The 22,960-nt window shown below is 41.6% G+C and overlaps 1 protein-coding gene and 1 pseudogene across 2 annotated transcripts in view; one reads left to right on the top strand and one right to left on the bottom strand.

Annotated features, from left to right (window-relative positions):
• Window positions 1-22,960, bottom strand: part of KCNQ5 (potassium voltage-gated channel subfamily Q member 5) — a 515,927-nt gene that overhangs the window by 93,097 nt on the left and 399,870 nt on the right. The gene's annotated exons all lie outside the window — the stretch shown is intronic.
• On the top strand, window positions 16,470-17,035 carry LOC141983831 (mpv17-like protein 2 pseudogene; annotated as a pseudogene).

Here is a 22,960-nt window from a genome sequence, read left to right as displayed (position 1 = left end):
TCTTCAAGGATTCATGCATAACTAGTCTTTTCCATTAATTGGTCTCTAAACATTTAATCTGATCTAATTCATATGCACCTACCATAACAGACCACTGTGCTCTAAGTAGTACTTTAATCTGGCTTTTGAGACAGCTGACAGAATCTATGGCTTTCAGCAGTAAATCTTTGGAATAGACTAAGAGTCTCTAACATAGAAACTGAAGAAGCCTATGTATCATTGCTATCTGGTAAAGTGTATAAAAAGCCTTCTGCAGCAAAGCAATGAAGAAAAGAAACAAGCCATGATTGCCTTGTAGCATCAGGTAGACTAGCAGATAATTCTCAAAAAACTTTCATCTACATTTTAAAGGGAATTATTAATCTATTAGACAAGGAGAAAAACTAATGGGAAATGTAAATGTGCAGTATTGGCAGGCCACCTAACTGTATCTGCTGCCTTCTAGTGGGTGGTGTCAGAGCTGTTTACCTAAATCTCAGGGAAAAAGTGGATAGAGTACTACTGAGAAGTGTTTGAAACTGGCTAGTGGAAAGAAGACAAGGATGAAGAGACAGTGTTTCTCTTTCTCACACACACAGGATATACACGGAGACTCATGAGGTCAGGCAGAGGTGTAATGTATGCACTCTGGTTCCATACTCAGAAGTGGTATGGAGGTGTGTGCTAGGTTGTGTGCCTCCAAGATCTGGCTAGACTGAGGCGCTGGCAGCTGCAGTGGGGCAAACAGTTATCAAAACTTTCTCCTGAGTGAAAGCAGGGAGTGGTCCAAATGGGAGCCATTTCCCTCTGCTTTAGGGCTACTTTTGTGAAATATGACTAGGCACTGGCTAACATTGGATATGACTAAGCACGTGATGACCAAGAGAAGGCACTGGACACCAAGAACTTCTCACTGCTTAATATTAGTGGCACCTAGTGGCCGGATGTCCATTAGCTACAAAGCAGGTGGCTGGGTGTCCAGGAGGGAGGAGCAGTCAACTTCTCTGGCCTTACTACTGGCCATGCTACAAGCAATTCCTTTTCCCAGCTCCTCCATCATCCATGGTGATGCGGCAGGCTGCCAGCAGGGCAGTCAGCTGAGGACTCATGTGACTTTGCATTCAAAATTGGGCAGGCTGAGCAAGGTCAATGAGTTTTAGGATAATGGTTATTTTACTGTTGGTGGATGTTAGTGTTGCAGCAGATTCATCCTGCTTCCCACCAGAATCTGTTTACCAAAGCATTCTTGATTCTTATAACCAGTATGTTATGATTTCAAGAGGAATAAAGTAAAACTTTACAAGAAATATTAATGCTGTGATGTGCATAACTGAACTACACGGGCAGGGCCGGCTCTAGGTTTTTTGCCACCCCAAGCAAAAAATTTGCTGCCCCCAGCTCCAAGAGCGCAACTGTCCAAGCGAAAAAAAAAAAAAAAAAAAAAGAAGATGACTGGAATGTCGCCCCTGGAATTGTGCCACCCCAAGCACATGCTTGCTTTGCTGGTGCCTAGAGCCGGTCCTGTACATGGGAAAGCTCAGTGCAAATATGCTGTGCCCTAAGTCAGCTTTTCATTACGCTTTCAGACAGAACACACAAAAGCAACCTCTCTTCTGAGAAAAGTGAGCCAGTCTGGTTTCTGTGAACTACCCATGCAGCCCCACCCAATCAGGGAACCAGAACTAATATCACGTGACTTTTATTATCAGTTACAAGCAACTAACCCAGTTTGAAATCTAAAAAAGTGACGTGAAAATTTGTCACATGATTTTTGCATGAAAGAAAAGTACAAAATGTGATCAGGCAATTTAAAATTTAATAAAATTACATGCATTTGGTGGATATTCTATAACTTGAAATCAGGCAATTTTCATTGAAAAAAAGATTTCGTTATGCATATTTCACCCAGTTTTAAATATTAAATATTTAGAATTATTGTCAGCTAGTGGAGATGGAAGCTTGCCTTTATCAACGATTTATACATTAATACTTCAGAGGATTAACAGCTAATTATCTTTATAATCTACTTATAAAGCATCACCCCGCACATACAACATTATCTACCTTTTCAAAGGACACTGTTAACTAGGAGAATGAGTCACAGCACAGCTTTTACACTAAAAAATTGAGGCATGCAGGGGTAAATTTTCATAGCTGTGCGCAGTGATTTAGCTGCACGACTCCCACTGAAATTAATAAGAGTCACACTGTTAAATCTTCATGAATTGCTTTAAAAATTTACCACATAACATCAAACTAATGAAACTCTCAGATTGTATATCTAATGATAGGATTGGCTCTCTCAGATGAAATGGGACATCTCCTTACTTTAATAGGAATAATCTTTAACAAAACTAAGCTTTAGTGAAATGTACCTGATGATCAGAAACATGACACTCAGATACTTAAGATGTAAGATGTGAGTTCATTTTAAGAATGAGATTTATAGATTTTAAAGCAAAAAGGAACCACTGTGATCATCTAGTCTGAATTAATTCCTGTTTGAGCTAGAGCATATATTTTAAAAAACCATCCGATCTTGATGTAAAAATTGCCAATGGTGGAGCATCCACCACAACCCTTTGTTCCAGTGGCTAAATACCCTCCCTGTTAAAAATGTACACTTATTTCCAGTCTAACTTGGTTAGCTTCAACTTCCACCAATTGGATCTTGTTATACCTTTGTCTGCTAGACTGAAGATCCCATTATCAAATTTTTATTCCTCCTGTAGGTACTTAAGTTACCCCAACCTTCTCTTTGTTATGTTAAGTACATTGAGCTCCTTGACTCTTTCCCAATAAGGCATGTTTTTCAGTCGGTCAATCACTCTTGTGGCTCTTCTCTGAAACCTCGTCAATTTATTAACATCCTTCTTGAACTGTGGACACCAGAACTGGACAGAGTATTCCAGTAGCACTCACACTAGAGCCAATTAGAGGTAATATAACCTCCCTAGTCCTATTTGATATTCCCCTGTTTACACATCCAAGGATCACATTAGCCCTTTTGCTCACAATATTGCACTGGGAGCTCATGTTCAGGTGATTATCCACCATGAATCCCAAATCTGTTTCCCAGGATAGAGTCCCCGACTTGTATGGCCTACATTCTTTTTGTCTAGAGTACTACTTTCCATTTGCCCATATTAAAAGGCATATTGCTTTCTTGAGCCCCGTTTACCAAGTGATCACTCTGCATCAGTGACCTGGCCTCTTCATATTAACCACTCCCCCAATTGTTGTCATCTGCAAACTTGATTTTATGTTTTCTTCCAGGTCATTGATAAAAATGTTATAGGGCCAAGAATTGTTGTATTAATTTAGATGGAATATATGGGCCAAAGTTGTTAACATAATCCAGTCATTGTCCAACCTAAAGCGTGGTCTACACTGTGTGGGGAAGGGGGGGGAATTGATCTAAATTACGCAACTTCAGCTACGTGAATACAGTAGCTGAAGTCGACATACTTAGATCTACTCACCGTGGTGTCTTTGCTGCGGTGAGTCAACTGCTGCTGCTCCCCCGTCGACCCCCCCTGCACCTCTCGTGCCAGTGGAGTACAGGAGTCGACGGCAGAGTGCTCTGGGGTCGATTTATCGTGTCTAGACTAGATGCGATAAATCAACCCCTGCTGGATCGATCGCCCGCCGATCTGGCGGGTAGTATAGACTTACCCTTAGTGTTAAACAAGATCCGGAGTTTGGTATATAGAGATCTCAGACTGCTTTGTACCATGGAAGATACACCATTAAATTTTTTTAAACGTTTTAATAAAGAGATAGAAAAGAAGGAAAAAACAGTTAAAGCATTTGAAATGTATAGTATTAAACAAGGCTTTTATTTTAACATTTCTTGTTTTCTTTCCCTGATCTGTTTTTTATGGTTAATTCTTAGGTAGGCAAAAAGGCAAAGGTTATTGTGACATCTTATGAATTTTCACATACTTTTCACAGTTGAGCTTAAGGTAAATTTTTAGGTCCATTTATCACAAAAGACCCCACTAGAAACTCACCTGCTCAGTGATGATTTCCCATTTACAGTGATAGAGAGACCTACCGACCAGTAAGCCAGTTTTTAATCCATTTAATGTGTGCCATGTTAATTTTGTATCATTCTGTTTTTTCAATAAAGATATTGTACAGTACTAAGTCAAATGCCGTAAAGAAGTCTAAGTATATTACATCAACACTATTAAATTTTTCAACCAAACTTGTAATCTCACCAAAAATGGTATCAAGTTAGTTTGACAGGATCTATTTTCCAAAACCCCATGCTGACTGGCGTTTATATATTGCCCTCCTTTAATTCTTTATTAATTGAGTCCCGTATCAGCCATTCCATTATTTTTCCTAGGATCAAAATCAGGCTGAAATGCCTGTAATTATATGGGTCATCTGTTCAAACTTTTTAAATGGAGTGAGTGAACTTCATATTGCTGGAATAGATTCTAAATATATTAAATGTCAAGAACTACTGGATTACAAACTTATTAAGACACAGAAAAATGGAGTAGGAAAATATGACCAGCCTTCAGTATGGAAGTTGGTTGGTAGTGCAATAAATGGGACTGGAGAGCAGGGAAGAGATTCAGGGAGCAGGTCTCTGGGGGACAGCAGCTCTGGGGAAGAGGGGTGAAGGGGATGGTGTTTGAGGGAGCAGGTGTTTGGGGAGAGGGGAGAGGAGGTCTGGGGGCACAGGTGTCATTATATACTGTAGATATATACTATACAGAGAGAGACCCAATTGGAGGTTCCAACCTATTTCTTTTGCCTTAATCCACTCACCACAACTACAAAAGATTGTGGGTTTAGGGTATTAGCAAGAAGCTGTGGGTTATTTTTTTGTGGGGGTGCTAGGTGTGGGGTGTTGGGGCTGTGGATACTGGTCAGACTACTGTTGGGTTGGTCCCAGGAGCCAGTGAATGCTAGGGGTGCTGGCTGGGTAGTGGGGTTGCTAGGAGATAGTTAGGTATACTAGATAGGAGGTGGTGGTTCTTGAATAGTGTTGTTGGTGAAGATGCTGTAGCTGGACTGGGGGACTGGTGTGGAGTGAGGGATGGGGATTGTTTTCCTCTCCTTGGTCACACAACTGTCAGCTGTGAGGCAGCACCACTTCAAGAAGCTGTGAAGATAGCTCCAGGGCCTCATGAAGTACCACTTACCTTACAACTGAGCACTGTGCTGGAGGGAAGCGTGGGGGAGAGAAGCCACTCTTTAAATGGGTGGGGCAGGGAAAAAGCAGAGAGCAGCAGCGGCAGTAGGGGGATGGAGATAAAAGATCATTTACTTCCTTTCCTAACCCTGGGTCCCATTTGGTTTTAGCAACCTCAGGATTTTGCTGCATTTTGTTTCTCTACTAGTGGAGTGTGACCCAGTGGGGTCTCTCTTGCATCCACCTGCCTGTCATACCACACAGGTTACGAAGCCCTGCTCTGAATGATCAAGAACTGTGCAGTGTAATTTCTGAATGTTAGGAGGATTTTTTGAAATGCAAGTCGAGGTCAGGGAAAAAATAAGTGGTGATACTCTGCCAAGCCTTACACAGTTGACCCCACAATCAAATATCAGTCGCACAGGTTATGCAGATCTTTGAAATAAGACACAACCGACTTCCTCCAGAAACTCTGCAATATTAACAAACTCCCTCAGAATACAATTCTTGGCACCACAGATGTCACTTCCCTATACACCAACATCCCTTACATTGCTGCCTGCTTCAAATATCTACAAGATATTGGACAACACTCAAGATATCCACCTCAAATACATCACCAAACTCATCCATTTCATCCTCACCCATAACATCCTTATATTCAGCAACAAACACTTTGTCCAAACCATTGGAACAGCCATAGATACTGAAGCTGGCATATCGGGGAACCATCCTCTTCATGGGCCACCTCAAAGAAGAATTTCTGGACAAATTCACCACAAAACCAATGACATATCTGAGACATATTGATGATATTTTCATCCTCTTGAAAGATGATCTAAACTCCCTTACAGATTTCCACCACAACTTCAACAACCACCACCCATCCAACAACCTCTCTCTAGAACAATGGTTCTCAAAGCCAGTCCACTGCTTGTTCGGGGAAAGCCCCTGGCGGGTCGGGCTGGTTTGTTTACCTGCTGTGTCCGCAGGTTCGGCCGATCGCAGCTCCCACTGGCCGCGGTTCACTGCTCCAGGCCAATGGGAGCTGCCGAAAGCGGTGTGGGCCATGGGATGTGCTGGCCACTCTTCCCATCGCCCCCATTGGCCTGGAGCGGCGAACTGCAGCCAGTGGGAGCCACACGCGATCGGCCGAACCTGTGGACATGGCAGATAAACAAACCGGCCCGGCCCACCAGGGACTTTCCCTGAAAAAGCGGCGGACCAGCTTTGAGAACCACTGCTCTAGAACACTCCCACACCAGTATCAACTTCCTGGACACCATGCTCAGCTTCAACAACAGAACTCTACAGAAAACTATTTAAAAGAAGCCCATGGATCACCACACTTATCTTCACAGATTCAACAACCACCCCAAACATACCGAGAAATCTGTTATCTACAGCCAGGCACTCAGCTGTATATGCTCCGAGGAGAAAGTTTGGGGTACACACCTTAGCACACTTAAAACCACCTTCACCAAACAAGGACAATCCATCAGATAAGTAGATCACAAAATGGAATTGGCCAGCCAAATATCCTGAGAAAAACTGCTTCAACATGGAAAAAGAACCTTCCAACCACACACCTCTAGTTGTCACCCACCATCCCACACTGGAATCCATAAGGTGCATTATTAAACAATTGCAATGCATACACAATGGGGACCACATCCTGAAAGAAATATTTCCTAAACCTCCTCTTCTGGCCTTCAAACAACAATGTTGCCAAGCTCATGATCAGAAGCAAGCTCCCCACAGACCAGGACATACCAAGTCAAAGCAGCATTGGACCCTGCCATAACAAAAGATGGAAAACTTTCAGTGATATCTCCACTAACATCATGATCAATATCCCACGCAACACACCTTTCAAGATCTATGGGTCCTACACATGCCTGTCTCAACATGTGGTGTACCTCATCCAATGCACTAACTTCCCAAATTACAACTAGGTGGGTGAAACAAGACAATCCCTATGCTCTTGAATGAACTCACACAGGAAAATGATAAGAGACAAAACCACCATATCACCCTTGGGCAAATACTTTCCACAAAACAATCAGTCCATACCTGACCTCTCAGTTCTTGTCCTCAAAGGAAACCTGCATAACACCTTTAAAAAACAAGCCTGGGAGCTTAAATTTGTAACTTTGTTAAACAATAAAGATCATGGACTCAGTAAAGGACTGCATTTATAGTTCATTACAACAATCTATAACCCACTAACCCTCTTTAGTCCTATTACTTCAGAGCTGTTAATTGCCCACTTCACCTTGAATGGTCTCTTACAATATATGTTAACTACTTATGCTAAACAATCTGTTCCATCTTGTATTTCGCTGTGATGCACGTTTCCCAGACCTGAAGAAGAGCTCTGTGTAAGTTCGAAAGCTTGTCTCTCTCACCACCAGAAGCTGGTCTAGTTAAAGATATTATCTCACCCATCTTGTCTCTCTAATATCCTGGGACCAATAAGGCCATAGCAAACAGTCATTCCTCATGTCTCTTTCATGCTTTAAACAAAAATGTAGACATTTAAATGGTTATAATTAGGCTTCAGAGTTAGCATACTTTTGCAACAAATACGGTCACTGACACCTTTCTTAGACCAGTTACTTCAGCCTGCCTGCAAAATCAGATAGTTATCCCTGCATTGTTACATTTGCTTTACATTTTTAAGGTTATTGCCACAATCATAAAGGTTAAAAATTGGAGTTAGATTCTGAAGCACAAGCTATAGTCACTAGAGAAAAGTACCAACTGGCAGAACTGCTGCAAGCTGGCCAAATTCGATCCCTTATATGTAGTATTTGTAGATAGACAGTTAATACCCAAAGCATCATTTACTGGCATACAATATTATCTAATATTGTTAAGTGTGTGATATAAATACATTTGTTATTGCGCTGCAGAATGTTTCCTCCTTACTCCACTTAATATGGTGTCAGAAATAGGTTTGTGGATAGCCATTTGGGGCCCGATCCTGACACTCCCATTGCACTACTCTGAAGGTCAGGGTTTTAGTGACTTCAGCAATGGCTATGAGCAACATTCCATTCTCTGCAGCAATGCAGATGAATGGACACATCTGTGGAAAATGGAGCTTCTTCTGACATTGTGATCAATTATGAAGTACTTGTAAATCACAGAATCATAGAATCATAGAATCACAGGGTTGGAAGGGACCTCAGGAGGTCATCTAGTCCAACCCTCTGCTCAAAGCAGGACCAATCCCCAATTAAATCATCCCAGTCAGAGCTTTGTCAAGCCTGACCTTAAAAACTAAGGAAGGAGATTCTACCACCTCCCTAGGTAACACGTTCCAGTGTTTCACCACCCTCCTAGTGAAAAAGTTTTTCCTAATATCCAACCTAAACCTCCCCCACTGCAACTTGAGACCATTACTCCTTGTCCTGTCATCTTCTACCACTGAGAATAGTCTAGAACCATCCTCTTTGGAACCACCTCTCAGGTAGTTGAAAGCAGCTATCAAATCCCCCCTCATTCTTCTCTTCTGCAGACTAAACAATCCCAGTTCCCTCAGCCTCTCCTCATAAGTCATGTGTTCCAGACCCCTAATCATTTTTGTTGCCCTTCGCTGGACTCTCTCCAATTTATCCACATCCTTCTTGTAGTGTGGGGCTCAAAACTGGACACAGTACTCCAGATGAGGCCTCACCAATGTCGAATAGAGGGGAACGATCATGTCCCTCGATCTGCTGGCTATGCCCCTACTTATACATCCCAAAATGCCATTGGCCTTCTTGGCAACAAGGGCACACTGTTGACTCATATCCAGCTTCTCGTCCACTGTCACCCCTAGGTCCTTTTCCGCAGAACTGCTGCCTAGCCATTCGGTCCCTAGTCTGTAGCGGTGCATTGGATTCTTCCGTCCTAAGTGCAGGACCCTGCACTTATCCTTGTTGAACCTCATCAGATTTCTTTTGGCCCAATCCTCCAATTTTTCTAGGTCCCTCTGTATCCTATCCCTACCTGCCACCGTATCTACCACTCCTCCTAGTTTAGTATCATCCGCAAATTTGCTGAGAGTGCAATCCACACCATTCTCCAGATCATTTATGAAGATATTGAACAAAAATGGCCCCAGGACCGACCCCTGGGGCACTCCACTTGACACTGGCTGCCAACTAGACATGGAGCCATTGATCACTACCCGTTGAGCCCGACAATCTAGCCAACTTTCTACCCACCTTATAGTGCATTCATCCAGCCCATACTTCTTTAACTTGCTGACAAGAATACTGTGGGAGACCGTGTCAAAAGCTTTGCTAAAGTCAAGAAACAATACATCCACTGCTTTCCCTTCATCCACAGAATCAGTAATCTCATCATAGAAGGCGATTAGATTAGTCAGGCATGACCTTCCCATGGTGAATCCATGCTGACTGTTCCTGATCACTTTCCTCTCATGTAAGTGCTTCAGGATAGATTCCTTGAGGACCTGCTCCATGATTTTTCCGGGGACTGAGGTGAGGCTGACTGGCCTGTACTTCCCAGGATACTCCTTCTTCCCTTTTTTAAAGATTGGTACTACTTTAGCCTTTTTCCAGTCGTCCGGGACTTCCCCCATTTGCCACGAGTTTTCAAAGATAATGGCCAATGGCTCTGCAATCACAGCCGCCAATTCCTTTAGCACTCTCGGATGCAACTCATCCAGCCCCATGGACTTGTGCACGTCCAGCTTTTCTAAATAGTCCCTAACCACCTCTTTCTCCACAGAGGGCTGGCCACCTACTCCCCATGCTGTGTTGCCCAGCGCAGCAGTCTGGGAGCTGACCTTGTTCGTGAAGACAGAGGCAAAGAAAGCATTGAGTACATTAGCTTTTTCCACATCCTCTGTCACTAGGTTGCCTCCCTCATTCAGTAAGGGGCCCACACTTTCCTTGGCTTTCTTCTTGTTGCCAACATACCTGAAGAAACCCTTCTTGTTACTCTTAACATCTCTTGCTAGCTGCAGCTCCAGTTGTGATTTGGCCTTCCTGATTTCATTCCTACATGCCCGAGCAATATTTTTATACTCTTCCCTGGTCATCTGTCCAATCTTCCACTTCTTGTAAGCTTCTTTTTTATGTTTAAGATCCGCTAGGATTTCACCGTTAAGCCAAGCTGGTCTCCTGCCATATTTACTATTCTTTCGACACATCGGGATGGTTTGTCCCTGTAACCTCAATAGGGATTCCTTGAAATATAGCCAGCTCTCCTGGACTCCCTTCCCCCTCATGTTATTCCCCCAGGGGATCCTACCCATCAGTTCCCTGAGGGAGTTGAAGTCTGCTTTCCTGAAGTCCAGGGTCCGTATTCTGCTGCTTACTGGATCTGGATTTTACTGGATTAAAAACAAGATTTGGCAATCAGATTGGCCACACTGAACATAGCAATGGGCCAGGCCTGCATTTTAACATGCCATTAACAATTAAGGCCGGCAAGATATAACAGAAATCTTAATCACTTCTGAAAAACACATGCTATCTAAAAGAAATGAGAATGCATCTTTTCTAAATTACAACACGTGATCAGAATGAAACAGCAATTGCAGACCAATACTAACACAACTGCATCATCTACCCTCATCCTAATATACCCTCTACCCTACACCACCTACCCTTGTCTACAGATGAGCTTATTAGAAACAGTCTAGTCTTAGGCACAAATTATAATGAAGCCATGGCAGTAAACAAGTAAATAATAATAATCATAGCTACAAAAACTTAAAGCATCAGACAGAGTGGAAGATATACAGTACATACAAGATAGCTTCAAACATCCTAGGTTAAACCGAAAAAAACCAAAACTGTCTGTAGGCAGAGAACAGCAAAAATGTATTTATTGGGAAAATAAATGAGGCAAATGCCCACCATCAGTGCAAAGGAGATTAATGTGATTACTGACACGAAAAATAAAAATCAAGACAGTTGCGAGGTAGTTATAGAGAGATCCTACAATATATACCAATCACATTTTTTCAAATAAGTTTGTCTATATCATCACCCACTGGGTTGGGGCTGTGACAATCAAAGAGGAAGAGCCGTTTGCACAACTAAACCTGCAAGCCACACCACACATAGTTCATATATCCAGATATCAGACTGACAATTCTCCTGTCTTCCATGTAATAAGCTTTAACAATTACTCTAATGTCATTCTAGACAGATTGCACAAACTCGGGTACAGAAACTCTAAACTAACATTCAACAATGGCACATATTGGCACCTTGAAGATAAATGCACTCTGGCATGCTCATAATGGGAAATGCCACAAATTGGACTTTAACATAAATTGCCACCAGGTGGTGCACCTTCGTCCACCAGAATCTAGTGAAAGGTTGGGCATTGCACAGTTAGGGCAATACAACAGTCAGTTGCAAAAGTATACAATAATATACATCGAGCAAAGGAACCAGTGATGGATCAATATGGAAGGTTTTAAATGATTCAACTCTCTGCCTGAAGCATCTCGCTGGATATCATATAGAGGGGAAACTTGCACAGCAACCAATATTTGAAGCAATTCTTTAAAAAAAAAAAGCTAAAATGGGACTGACAATTATTTTGAGGTAGGAGCTATTTTACTACTTCGTGGACTCCATTCCGTTGACATATTTGGCATAATCCTGTTTAAAACATAAACATTAAATCCTAAACGTTCTGTAAGGGGCGGATGCTATTGTCAATGACTATTTAGGTTGGGGTATGGAAATATCTTACGAATTTCAACACAGATCATGATTGTAATCCGATAACACAGCCCAACAGAGCAGAGTATGTAAATCTCAGATTGAATAAAGGAAGGTAGGAGGGAGGGAGAGGAACAGAGGCCAATTCTGTTAGCAATTTCATATACTGGAGACCACTAATAGCAGAAGGTTTAGAGCCAGTCCCTACAAAACATTTTAGCAATTTTGGACATGCCCTGTCTAAAAAGTGCACAAAGTGTACAGTATTCCTCAGGGCTGTCGACTTATCTGTCCAATTCCTATCACCTCTTCTGCAAGGTCAATGAACCTCTTGATGTGTTGAAGGCTCAGGGATGCTACTGGGAATTCTAGCATCAAAATGTTTTCAAAGAGTTTCAAAGGTTAGTGACCAAACATCCAGCCCTAAAATATGATGGGAATGGAATCTGTAACTCAATTACAGGGTGAATATGGATTAAGAGTCTCCAGACTGCTAAACGGCCAGCCTGTGGCATTTGACTTTAGGACACTTTTTCTAGCAAAGCAAAATCTATGCTCAAATGTGTAAAGAATGTCTAGCTTTGTTTTTGCACGTACCAAACCTGACTGATATAATCTGGTATGAGACCACACGTGTGGACACAGTACATGATGCTTTGGAAATGATCTTCAATAGTTGCTGTTATTAGCTCCCAAAAGCCTTCAAAGAAAGTAATTAAAAATATCACTTGGATAGACAATGCAGAAAAGGATCTCTGACGTTCATCATGGACTTTCTATTGCATACCTGTCCTCTGCTCTGTCCATTGGCTTCCCATTGAATATCTTTAAGGTGCTCAAAGGTCTGGTCCCAGCATATGTAAAAGATCACCTAATACTCTGACCCTGGTCCTAATCCCAACACCTCCACTCCTCAGGCACAACAGAACTTTCTACCACAAGGGTAAACCTCATCTGTGCAGGAAACAATGCTTTCTTGGAGGCCAGTCCTAGAGTTGAACAAACTTCCACAGGTGCTAACTACCACTACAAACCTCACCACCTCCCACTTAAAGTGCAAAGTGTACTTCTTCAACCTTGTCTGCTCTAATATAAACACTCAGTAACTCTACCAAAATAAAACATGACACAAAAAATTTTCCCCAGAGAGAGAATGAGAGAGGGAAAATGAACCACATGTGACAGATGTTAATCACGTCACTTAATGCACTACTGGAAGGTGCTGAGATACTGTGGTGATGAGGCTGCTATAAGAACATACACAGAGCAGAATCAGATCACCAAAAAGAAGTGACTACTGATATCTCAGCTTATGCCAAAAAGATGTAACCAGGAACTGGAGTGTATCAATCAAGCAGATTTCCTTTGAATGGTGGGTAAGTAGCTTCATAAAATAGAGGACCAGACTTTGTCATCCTTATTAACACACAGTAAGCAGTCCCTTAGTCTGCCAGTAGGCCCGCTACCTGCTGAGTAGGTAGCTGCTTCACACACTCCAAAGAATTGTTCTGTCAGGACTGCCAGACATGAAGAGATGCCACTAAACATTTGTGAAAAAAGCCCTACAGGGTTTGGGACCTATTTACCTTAAAAAAACATAACTCTTCCTCTGCCCCTCACTGTGCCAACTGAGGTCATCTGAGGCACTTTCTCTAACAGTCACTAATGGACAAATCCTGTTAATTTTGCTCAAGTGAGTAATCTGGTTGGCTATAATTAGACTACTCTCTGGAGTAAGGCGAACAGGGTTTGGCTCTGAATGTGTTTGATTGAAGTTTATAACAGGGCATTTTTAGCAGCTGGGCCCCAACTGTGAAGCTTGATCCTTCGAGACCTCCACTTTGCCAACCTTTAGAATGTAATGCAAGGCACATCTCTTAGGTTAAGCATATACTTAACTTGGACCATAATTAGGCTCTTTATAGTTCAGGGAGTACAGGAAAGGGGTTATTTATGCTGTTTATTCAGGGCAGTAGATTTACTGTCTAGTTGCATTTAATCTATGTAATGTGCCTAAATACTATGGTGATGGGCACATAACATATCATTTCATAAATAAATTAAACCCCCAACTAACCTTGCAACAACCTAGATGTAGATTTGTTTATAGTGGGCTGACAAAAATATCCTGTGATGGTAATTACTACTTTGATTAATGAGAAATAGATCCTGTAACACACAATAGCCACTGCTATCACTGAATGTTCCAAAGCAAGGTTTGCCAAGCATGACATCCAAGAGACTGATTATGGAGAATGGACTTAAGTTTCCCTGTTGGGAATTTGCACAGTTGAAACATCAGCAGAATTTGAACTTGTATAACTTTCATTGTACTATAGCTAGTCTAGTGATAAAGTAGGAGCAGCTATAAGGAAACTACTAATGGACTAACAGAGATGCATGAAAAGCATTACCGGACTGGAGAAATACACCATCAGAAAGCATGAACTTTCTTTATCTTCCCTTCCTGCTTGATGCCTCTGTTTAATGCTTAAATGCAAATTAAGCAGAGCACACCCCCCTTTGATTAGGACAGCCCTGTTTGCCCTCTGTTGGGGCAGGGCTGTGGGGTTTGGAACATACACCATACAGGGCACTCTTATAACTTCACATACAATGTTACCACACATATTTTATCAGGACAATACTGACCAGCAAATTATGAGTTTTGAAATGATACCTTACAAGGCATCCTGTGTATAAAGATTATTACAATGGTGTGTAGGGTGTGAATACAGGAGTATATTCTGTCACAGTGGGCTCAAAACAAAACATTAGGTCAAAACATTCCCAAACAAGGGGCTGAAAACCCAGATTCGAATCTGGACTTTGCACAAGGTTGGGGCATTCAGATTCAATGGAAAACTCTACTACCACAACCATAGTTTCATAAGAACTACTGAGGAACAACTGTCCTTCAAGGCAGAGCTAGACAGATCACACACTGCAACTGCAGGTTCAGGGGCTGTTAGAGACACTGGTGACGGCTGGGGAGGAAGCTCAGTGGCTAGTAACACACAGTTGATGCAAAGGATGCCAGAATATAATTAACTTGCCAGTTGCACAATTCCCTGACTCTCGCCATCAGTAGAAAGAAGACACCTTGCGAACTGGGAGGGTAGTAAGATAGCCTACAAACTTAAAAACTTTATTGGTAACCAACTAAAAGCCTGAAACTATCATTCAGCTTTAGAAGGAGCACTATAATGAGAGTTCTGTACAAAAATTATATGAGAGTATACACTGAATTTGTAGACAGTCAGTTAATATGAACAGCACACTTACATGTACATTAAGTATTGCTTTTGTGTATGCAAGTGTTATGCTGGATCATATTAAAGAAGTTCTGTATTAAAATCACCAATGAGTTTGATTCCCCATAGTTTAAATTCCAGGGTATTACTAACTAAAAGGTCTCTTGGTTTTTGGTCTTTTATTTTTACTGTTTCTCTCCCTCTCTGTGTGAAACTTGCAAGCTGCTAATTGTGTTAGTACATCCTAAGACAGAGTCTGTTCTCAAAGCAATACTTTGTAACAACAACAACTCACACAGAGAGAGGCTCAAAGCGATACTTTGTAACAACAGAAAGAGCACACAGAGACTCCCCGCCCTTTCGTTGTATTCATCTCGCTTTGTTAACAATTGTGATTAAAATAGAGATAGAGGATGTATGTGGATGGATGCTTATAATAAATGAATGATCAGGGAATCCAGTGTCGATCAGCCGAAGAAGGCGTCAAGTGGAAACAACGAGAGGACCCCCGGAGGGCAGACTGGAATCCACCCAACAGCCTCAAGGATGGGAGAACCGAAGAAGAAGATAACATCTGGCAGCACAGAGCCGTCAGGAATGTGCCATCTGCTGATTGATTCAGCAACAGCATGATGAAGCAATTCCCATAGACTGGCATAGGAAGAAATTCCTATAAAAATGGACTCTAGAAACTGAAAACTTTGGGGTCTGATTCTGCAAACCAACTTCCAGGAGCATCAGATGTGCATCTGACAAGGTCCTGCTCCCTCCTCGTGTCCAGGTTACCTGCCCAGTGGCTTGGCATGAGCAACTCTAAGGCTGGTAACTATGATAACAACCTTGTAGAACCTGTGTGTGTGTGTGTGTGTGTGCGCGTATGAATGAATGTGTGAATAAATATGAAATTGAATGGAATGTTATAGCTATAACTAACTGCTTACTATGATTCTTTCTGCATTCACAATAAATGTGGCATTTTGCCTTATTCCCTTTAATAAGATCCTGCTGGTTTTTATTTTATTGGTATAACACAAGTTCAAGAATTAAATTTTCTCCCTGTTGTATGCAACAATTTACTGAAAGATGGTGGTGACATCATAATAAAGCACAAAAGCAAAAGTCTTAACTAGAACCTAATGATAAGTTTGTTAGTGGTGCCTTTTATTCATGGCTTTGATTAATTTTCTACAAGATCTAACATGGAGCAGTTTTCCAGCTACTTCAGCCTGTAATAAGACTCCAGAAAAGCAAAAGATGGTAATTCTCACAGGACAGACTTCTCAGGGTCTGGGAAAAGAAGGAGATGAGGGACCACCGCTGAACACCCTTGCCTGAGTTATCTGGTCAATATGGATTTATTGAAGAGTAAAAAAACCAAGGAGAAAGATGTTTGGCTGGGGTAGTCAGCTCTTTGCTGTCTTCTCATGCTACAGGAAGGCCCTTTTCAGTAACCAGTTCATTCTGGTTACAAACACAGTGAGTTGTGTCACACTACCGTGCCAGCAACTGCAGACATACTTCAGCAGACTTGGGAAATCAGGACAAACACCAAACCAAAGTGGGAGCTGATCTAGATAGCTTGTATGTTTGCTACTGGTGCATCCATCAGACCATTAATACTTTACCGGTACCTCTGGTTAGAAGGAGCATTGCAGATTTAAAGGATAAATAATGTCCTTACAGAAGTATCCATTGATAAGATGGTAGCTTCTCTAGTTAGGAGAGGGTAGTATTTCATGGGACTAGGCACACTGGAAGGCCAAGAAATGAAGGAAAACTGGTGGAAACTCAAGAAGTTTGGAAAATTGTACAAGGCAGATCTCTGAGTTTGGCCATAAGTTTGGGTGATTAATTTCTTGTTCCTCACTCCATGTAATCAAGTGATATATGTGACTATGGTTACGCTGTGATGGAACACATAATTTTCACACCTCAAACACAGAAGCAAATGACCACAAACACTGGAGACAGATTCTAAGAGCAGTGATGGCTAGACCAATAATTAAAACACCCCAGTATCAGAGCGGCTTTATAGCCATGTGTTTCTGTAAGATGTCCATGAAAGTTCTTTAAAAATAATAATGTGGATGTATGAGGGTTTTCCATTCTAACCCTGTAATATGTGAGGTGGTATTCAAGATCTGACATTCCTACTAATCCTGTCTCCCAGAAGAAGGGAAATGGCTGGATCAATTGTAGATGTGTAGGAAATATCATATTGATCACAGTTTTTATTTCACTTTTAAACTTTTAAACTATTAAACTTTTCTGTAGACATGCCACTTGCACAATCCCTTAACAAATATTTTTCTGAATTTAGAGACAATTTCACAGTGTATCTGTATTTGCTATGATAAGGTGCTGATTGAGATTGTTATGTATGAACTGGGGGTACTAGGGCCGGAAAGGAAAATGTTGAAATATTTATGATAATTATCTACTCACTTTTCTTTTTCATCTGCTCTCACCTCATGACCTCCCCCATGCCATTCTTTTTCTTCTCTTATGCATCTGTAATAACTTTCTGTCTCTCCTCTGATTCCTTTGCCTCTCTCTTCAGATATGCCTCCGCCCTATGCTAAAAAATCTTTTCTCAGTCCCTCCTGCCTTATCAGCTACTGTCTAATCTTTCTCCTCCCATTGACTTCCAAGTTCCTTGAGCATGTTGCCTAGTCCCACAATTGTGGCTTCTACATTGCTGACTCCTGGAGTCTTTTCAATCTGGCTTTCCCCTACTTCACTCCACTCAAATTGCATTAATGAAAGTCACCAGTCATCTCTTCCTGAACAAATCCAAGTGTGACTTCTTCATTCTCCTCTTTCTGTCTGCTGTTTTGAAACAATACACTTTGCCATCCTCATTGATTGTCCTCACTGGACTTTCAGGAACAATTACTCAACTCGATCTCCTACCTCTCATAGTGCTCCTTTAGTGTCTTCTTCCTGGGCAGTTCTACTTTCTTCTCTCTCCTACTTTTCAGCCTGAACCAAAAGGGACATGTCCCTTCCTTTGTTCTCTCCAGACCTGGGTGACCTCATCAGCTGTCATGGCTTCAGCTATCATCTTTATACTCGTGAGTCATAAATCCATCCCTCCAGTTTGTCTCTGAAGCCGCCTCTGGCACATTTCTTCCTGGATGTCCCAGCTCCACCTAAAACAGAACCCCCAAGTCCTCCTCTCCCTGTCACAATGGATAACTATCAGAGATGGACAAATAATTGATTTTTCAAGATGAGGTAGATGTGGATTCAAATGGCTACTCTGAATCAGGCAGAGAGAAGATTTGAATCCATGTTTTCTACCTCCCAGGTGAGTGCCTTAATCACCAAGCTGGAGAGGTGTTCTCACGCTCTCTCTTTGACACAATGAATGTTTGGTTGTTTATTCAGATTAGAACAGCTGCAACAGGAGAGACTGAATGCAGAATAGCCTGTACCCTGGTGGTTAGGGCACTGCCTTGAAGGGTGGAGGCTGAGTTCAAGTCTCTGCTCTAATATTTACTCAAAGTGAAATGGTTTCAACAAGAGAGACTGAGAGCAAACCCCCCTCCACCCCGCCTGAATACCCTATAAGCTAGTGGTGGGGATGCTCATATGGGAGGAGTAGATCTGTGTTCAAGTTCCTGTTCCAGAATGGGAATTCAAACCCTGGGTCTTCCACATCCCAAGTGCCTTAATCTCTGCGCTAAAGGTTATAGGGAGAGATGGGGATGCTCACACTCTGACTCTGTCCCTGGAAAAGTTTTTCCCAGATGAAATTTATAGGATCAAATTTGCAAATAGTTTTGGGTTGACTGAAACTGCATTTTTCAACAAGTAAAGTTTTCCAAAAAACATTTCACCCAGCTCTAATAACTACACCATCCTTCCCTATGCTAGCTACAAAGCCAATGCCTTTTTAAAGGAAGAAGTGTATTTTTGCCATTCAAGTGCACTTTTTGTTTTGGGATGTCAATGAATTGCCTAACAGAACTGACAGTTTCTTGCTATTATTCTCATTTCTTGTTTTAAATATTGAAATAGCACCTATGAACCCCAGTCATGGACAAAACTCTATTGTGCTAAGTGCTGCACAAACACAGATTTGTTCCTTCTGACTTTTAATGAAAATTTGTAATTTTGCATGGCTCAGATTTTTCTGTTTTATGGCTGCAACATCCTAGAGTAAGTGTGTCCTAGATATGCCCACATCTTGAATACTGCATGCAGATCTGGTCCCCCATCTCAAAAAGAGATATACTGGAATTGAAAAAGGTACAGAAAAGGGCCAAAAAAAAATGATCAGGGGTATGGAACAGCTTCCATATGAGGCGAGATTAATAAGACTGGGACTTTTCAGCTTGGAAAAGAGACGAGTAAGGGAGGTATGATAGAAATCTATAAAATCATGACTAGTGTGGAGAAAGTAAATAAGGAAGTGTTATTTACTCCTCACAACCAAATGAAATTAATAGGCAGCAGGTTTAAAATGAACAAAAGGAAGTATTTCTTCACACACAACACAACTGTGGAATTCTTTGCCAGAAGGTGTTGTGAAGGCCAAGACTATAACAGGGTTCAAAGAAGAACTAGATACATTAATGGAGGATAGGTCCACCAATAGCTATTAGCCAGGATGGGCAGGGACGGTGTCCTTAGCCTCTGTTTGCCAGAAGCTAGGAATGGGCAACAGGGGATGGATCACTTGATGATTATCTGTTCTGTTCATTCTCTCTGAAGCACCTGCCATTGGTCACTGCTGGAAGACAGGATACTGGGCTAGATGGACCTTTGGTCTGATCCAGTATGGCTTTGCATACTGGAGAATTTCAGAGAGCATTGCTCCCTCCTGAGGCATGCTGCTTTTTGGAAGCTCTTCCAAGGGCTGTATGGCTGGGCACTTCCTCCTACACAGCCCTGCGCTTCAGTGACACAATTTGACCAGTCTGACTACCTTAGTGAAGAGGATAAATTAAAGACCCATATAAATAGTATTGGAATCCAAATTATCATTTTTCTAAATAAAGGACAGATATGTCAAAATTAGGACAGATCATATATTAAATCAACAGTCATTGGGGCCCAATAAAGAGAAGCTAGGAAGTGAGGGCCTTGATCCCTTCTCTGCTGTGAGCCTCTACAGCACAACATGGCAACATTCCTTTGCAGACCTGAAATTCCAGCTTCAAATTGATATGCCTAGTACACGGGTCAGCGCTTGTGTGCTCTGTGGATGAGATACACTGGCCAAGTAGTAATTAGGTAAAATAAGGGATATCAGGCAGTTCTCAATCTAACACAAAATACACAGCCAGGATGAATAGCACAATTCTATTTCCCATATCCTCTGAGACAGTGAATAGGGTGCAAAGCTGGCCAACATGTACTGATGTATCTTTTCTTACCAAGGAGTTGTTTGTAAACTAACTTGTCAGACTTACTGACATCATAGGCTCATTATTGTAAGTATTGGCCTTTGGTTGTGAGTACTACACACTGATAGGGCATGAATGAAATCTAAACAAAAGAAAGGCTCTCTGAACTTGACCTTTTTGGTAATCCGGACATTTATTATTTCTACCTCTTAGGCCAATGACCTAAGTAATTGTGTTTGACTGCAAAAGTAGTTAGATCTGCTGAGGATATACAGGCAAGTTAAATTAAGGGCAAACAGACCATGGCTGTAAAGATATCACTATTACATTGAAATGGGAAGTAGAATGAATAAACTGTAAATAAGAATTAAAAAACAAAAAGCCAAATATAGTCATGAGATTTTAGAGGAAATCTACTTTGATTTTAATGGGGAGTTCAGCTAATAAAGCCATATGACTCACCATTATTAGTAGACCTATTAAAAAAATAGAAAAGAATGCTAGTTTTCAAGTGGTTCAAAAAGTAAAAATAAAATAACCCATAAAGGAAAATTGCTAAATATTTAGAGCAATACTGTCAGATAGTTTAGGCCCAACATTTAGAGTCCCCACCCAGGAAAAACATTTTACAAATGCTAACAAATAGAATGGCATTCCTTACGTTTTTTTCCATTAGTTCATTTTTTAAATGCTGCAGCATGAGGCATGAAGCATGAGAATACTATAGACCAAGAGAAAAAGCAGAGATAGGAACAAATGGGGCCAGTTTAATAGTTAGAAACAAGTGAAGAGCAAGAAACAATCAGGGAAAACGGTGAAAAGTATATAACGATTGCTTAAAATACTGGTCTAGATTGTGACCTAGCCCCATGCAATGGAGTCTATGTTGCAGTGTTGCTCCTAGAATGGCCCAGAAGGGAGACTGACTGCCAGAAAGTGCTCCCTGATATGCTGGTGTAGATACACCGCCAGGGGTCGGAGTCAAAGCTGTATTCACTCCTCACTCCTTCCTGCTCATTGGCACGCAGGAGGGGACACAGCAGCACTGTGGAGCATGCTACCCACCAGGTACTGGAAGCCGCGTTATGGTATATGGGGTGCTTTATGCCCTTCTTACTCCCTTCGGCTAGTGCCCAGAATGGGCCATAATCTGGCCTTCTTTAATTATCGACAGGTTCATAAGTAACACAGGTTTGGATGTGTAACTTTGAGCATGACTGTTTCCCTTAACTAACTTACTTTATGCAAGGAATTAACACCTCCAAAATGAAGTTAGTTAGCAGCAAAAGGCTTGCACACAGTAGGAGGAAAGAAAACTGAAGATAAACTGAAGCTGGATTGAACAAATTGTGGTTATCTCCAAACAAAGAGTTCTAGGACAGCAGCAAGTAATCTGGGATGTTAAACATGTTTCTGTTATTTAAATGTTTGACTTATTTTATCGTTAATAAACCACCTGTGCTGAACTGTCTGGTTCTGTTATCTGGAATTATGTACAGTAGAACCTTGATTATTAGAAAGAGCTGAGTGTACCAAAAACCTGCAAATACCCATGGGTTTGATTAAGCAGGGGAGTCATATGGCTGAATTCAGGGAGAGGGAATGTCTGAGGGGCTGGCTTCCCCAATGAAGGCTGCCTGGAGAAGACAGGAGAGAGTGGAGTTTCTACACACAAGTCCCTTCTGTCTCCTCTTCAGCCAGTTGGCCTTGGGGAAACAGGTAACTTCCTCTCCCTGCTTTCCTCTTTAGCCAACTGTGCAGTAAGCCTCAGGGGACATGTTGTTCCCTAAGGTCACATTAGATCTGGCTAACCATGGTTCGGATATGGGACTCAAAGTTCTATTGTATTTATTGGAAAAACAGCCCCTACAATTGATAATTATAGGAATTATTGTAAAGTGCTTTATAATGATGCTTTTATAGATGATACACCTCTGAGTAATGCAAAATGGTAGAAACCCACTGTGACCTTCTCTATACACTCCCAATCAACTTTTACCTGACACACCCATACTTACTTTGGTCAGTGTACTTGTAAGGAACCTGCAACGTGGCTAATATTGGCTGCTCTTGTATTCTAAACATCACAGCTTCAACAAAAGTGATTCTTTTGGGAATTCCACCTACTCATATTTCCCTCATTACAGCCCCACTGCAACTGAAGGACTTCTTTGGTGAGATTATTTGTTATTTGCATTGGGGCCTTTGGGTGCTACTGCAATCAGGTTGGGGACCCCTGGTGCCAGGTGTCGTCCAAACACAGGCCGATATGTCTCCTGCCCCTAGGAGTTTATAATCTAATTTGAAATGAGTTGCAACAAGTGAGTGCAAATAGCAACTGGAGAGAACAAGGAGGTCAGAGGATGAGGGTAATGAAGCTGAGATCCTGCTGTTACACAGGTTCACTATTGCACCAACATGTTGGTTCTAAATCAGACATTTTTTTAAAGAATTACAGTAAAATCAAGTAAATAAACTGAATCTGTTATTATGTGTGCAAGAAATCAGCCAACCTGTGATGTC

The sequence above is a fragment of the Natator depressus genome, chromosome 3 (assembly GCF_965152275.1).
Source record: "Natator depressus isolate rNatDep1 chromosome 3, rNatDep2.hap1, whole genome shotgun sequence".
In the NCBI taxonomy this organism is placed as follows: domain Eukaryota; kingdom Metazoa; phylum Chordata; order Testudines; family Cheloniidae; genus Natator; species Natator depressus.
The sequence above is the reverse complement of the archived record's forward strand: the minus strand, read 5'-3'. Positions and strand labels throughout refer to the sequence as shown.